Source organism: Chlorocebus sabaeus, chromosome X (genome assembly GCF_047675955.1).
Source record: "Chlorocebus sabaeus isolate Y175 chromosome X, mChlSab1.0.hap1, whole genome shotgun sequence".
In the NCBI taxonomy this organism is placed as follows: Eukaryota; Metazoa; Chordata; class Mammalia; order Primates; family Cercopithecidae; genus Chlorocebus; species Chlorocebus sabaeus.
This window is the reverse complement of record NC_132933.1, coordinates 3759482-3762527: the sequence shown is the minus strand read 5'-3', so window position 1 is coordinate 3762527 and position 3046 is coordinate 3759482. Positions and strand designations below refer to the sequence as shown.

General features: G+C 53.5%; 1 pseudogene; it reads right to left on the bottom strand.

The window, feature by feature from the left end:
* Nucleotides 1-348: 348 nt before the first annotated feature.
* On the bottom strand, nt 349-1299 carry LOC119620902 (melanoma-associated antigen 4-like; annotated as a pseudogene).
* Between the last annotated feature and the right edge of the window lie 1747 nt (nt 1300-3046).

Here is a 3046-nt window from a genome sequence, read left to right as displayed (position 1 = left end):
CCAATTCACAAAATAGAATGCACTTCCCAATCTGAATAAAAAGCAAGACTCTTACTCCTAAACTATGTAAACAGCACTGTGTGTGACTACTATCATTCATAAATTTGAATGCTGAAGTTCATTCAACCATCCATTAAAAGGAACATTTGAATAATTCCAAAAGGAAACAAAGATAAATCTCAAAGTCACCCGATAGAACAGAAATCCACTACTAAGAATGCTGACTGCTCTCTTCAAAGAGTGAAGAATGGGCCTCATGTCACATAAGGCAGGGGAAACTACTGGACGGAGCCCTGGAAGATGCACTGGTCCAGCCCCCCTCCCACTGACCCTGGCTGCAACTCATGCTCAGACTCCCTCTCCCTCCTCTCTCAAAGCTGCTTCACGCAGGGATGGGTAGGAAATGCGAACTCTTGCATTGACCCTGACCACATGCTCCAGGACTTTCAAGTAGCTGGTTTCAGCAAGCGCCCTTGGACCCCAGAGTATCTCATAGCATACGGGATCACTGGCGGGCACCTGCCGGTACTCCAGGTAGTTTTCCTGCACCAAATCTTGGGTGAGCAGCTTCCTGGGCTTCCCACAGACACTGTGCTCCCTCCCAACGTACACCTTCATCACACTCAGCTCCTCCCAGATTTTCTCCTCAGGGACGCATTTGCCCTCCATTGTGATCATGCCCAGGACGATTATCAGGAGGCCCGTCTTGGGTATGATCTGATTATTATCAACCACCAGGCCATCATAGGAGTCCCAGGCAGGTGACAAGGGTGTAGGTGTTGCTGGTGGGTTCCGCTTCCTTCACGTCAATGCCAAAGACCAGCTGCAAGGACTCGGAGGCTTTGCCGAAGATCACAGGAAAATAGTGCTTGTAATTTTTGATGACACTCTCCAGCATTTCTGTCTTTGTGACTGGCTCCTTGACTCAATACTTGAGAAGCAGAAAATGAATCAAGTCAGTCATCTTCTTACTGAGTGCTGCTCAGAACACGGACTCCAGGTCAGGAAAGGTACTTGGCCCCTCCTCTTCTTGGTTTCTGGAACCCTTAATGGATTACCTCCATAGAGTGAAATCAATGGCAGTGGGGAAGGCAGAGGCTTCCTGAGGACTCTGGAGAGGACCTGGCTACCCAGCAGCAGGCACCTCCCCAGGGTGCCTGGGACCAGAGGAGAGGAGGAGGACGCAGCCTCCTGCTCTTCAGTAGCGGCAGCCTGCGCACTCACCAGGCCCAGGGCCTCTTCTTGGACCTCAAGGCCTTCCTCAGGCTTGCAGTGCTGACTCTTCTGTTCAAGAGACATGATGACTCTGGTCAGGGCAGGAGTGTGGGCAGGAGCTGGGCAATGGATACGCACTGGCCTGGAGAGAGAGGGAGCATGTGAGAGCCTCAACTGAGAACTGAACCTTGGAGACTCTAACAAAGGTTTACTTACAGATCTTCTCCTTTGGTGCTTCTCTAGGGCCTCCTGGGGATCCTCTGGGACCTCCTGGAGATCCTCTGGAGCCTCCTGGTGATCCTGGTCAGCCTGTCCCCTGAGAACCTGAAGGAAAAAGTGAGAGGACACCTCAGGGTACACAAGCAAGCAGAGGCTGATTCTGCAGGACTGATGGTAGAGAGGGTGAGGCCCATGGGTTCTGGGGCGGTGGGGGCCATTAGTTTGCATTCAGGGCAAACATTCATTGCTGGCACTAGACACCTGCATCTCCTCTGCTCTGTGACTGGAGGGCACTGCCTCAGACCAAGGCCTCAGTGTCTGTTTCCCGGAGCTCCTGGAAGAGGAATGCATGGGCCCTCAGGGTGCAGACTGCAAGCACAGCCTCAGGACCCCAGTGCTAACAGGAGGGCAAGCTGGAATCTGTGAGGTCTCCACCCTCTTGTGGTGGATGGTCCCCTCTGTGCTCATGCAGGGCCCTTACCCTTCTCCTGGCAAGGCCTCGATCACACCCTTTTGCTGGCCTGAGAAACTCAGATTAAGAGCTCACATCCCTGATAGGGAACAGGACATAAGGAGACTCACATCTGGCCACACTGTGCCCAGGTCCTCCTGGGAAGGACAGCAAGAGATGCTGAAATCCATTGGAATCCATGTGTCCTGGGTGAGGAACCTGCTTGGCACTCACCTTGTCTCCTGGCAGGGCCTAAGATGCTCCCTCTACTGACCTGAGTGCAGACCCCTCAGACCAAGGTGACACCACTGACACCAATGATCCCAGGGTAAGTGGGGTGGGGGACACCTCAACAGACAGCCCTGCCAATGATCTCTGGAGTGATAGCAGGGGCAGGGCAGATTTCTGTGAGATCCTCATCTGTGTTCTGGCCCAAGGGTGCCCTCAATCTTCCCTCATGTTCCTCACCAGAACTACTGACAGATCCTGGGAACTACTGACAGATCCTATCGGCCAGATGGTGGCCCCTGTGTTGACCTGAGTCACCCTCTGAGAACAAGTTCCTCACCTCCCTGAGATCTGAAAACAGGAATGAGATGGAGTCACATCCTCTCACCCCCACATGGGGTGTTCAGGTATGACCCCTTTGGTTCTGGGGTGAGTGTTCCTATGGCCTCCTGTGGGTTACTCTTCATTCTGATGGGGCCTGCCATTCTTCAACCTGAAACTCCCTGAGATGAGCAGATAGCTCCCCTTTACTGCAAGACCCCATCTCCCTGAGGGCTCCTCAACTTCTTTCCTGTGGCACAAATGAGGTTGGCACATAGGGCCATCCCTGATCTGGTCCCCTCTGAGCAAAAATCAGGAGACAGTCAGACTCTGTGGGGTCCCTTCTTTCTGAGCAGAGGCATCCCCAATCTTCATGAATGGGGCACACATTGGGGCCTGCGGATCCTAGGACTACTCCCTCTGTTGACCTGAGTCACCATTGCTCTGACCACAGCCCTCTCCTCTCTGTCACCCAGAAGGTGCAGCAAGCATGGGCTACAGGTGGCCACTGTGTACTGGACCTCCCAGGGCCAAGGTCCCCGTTGATCTGGACTCCAAGGTACGCTGAGTCCTCCCTCTTCTTCCTCTCCTCGATCCTGGCAGGGTTGGGCC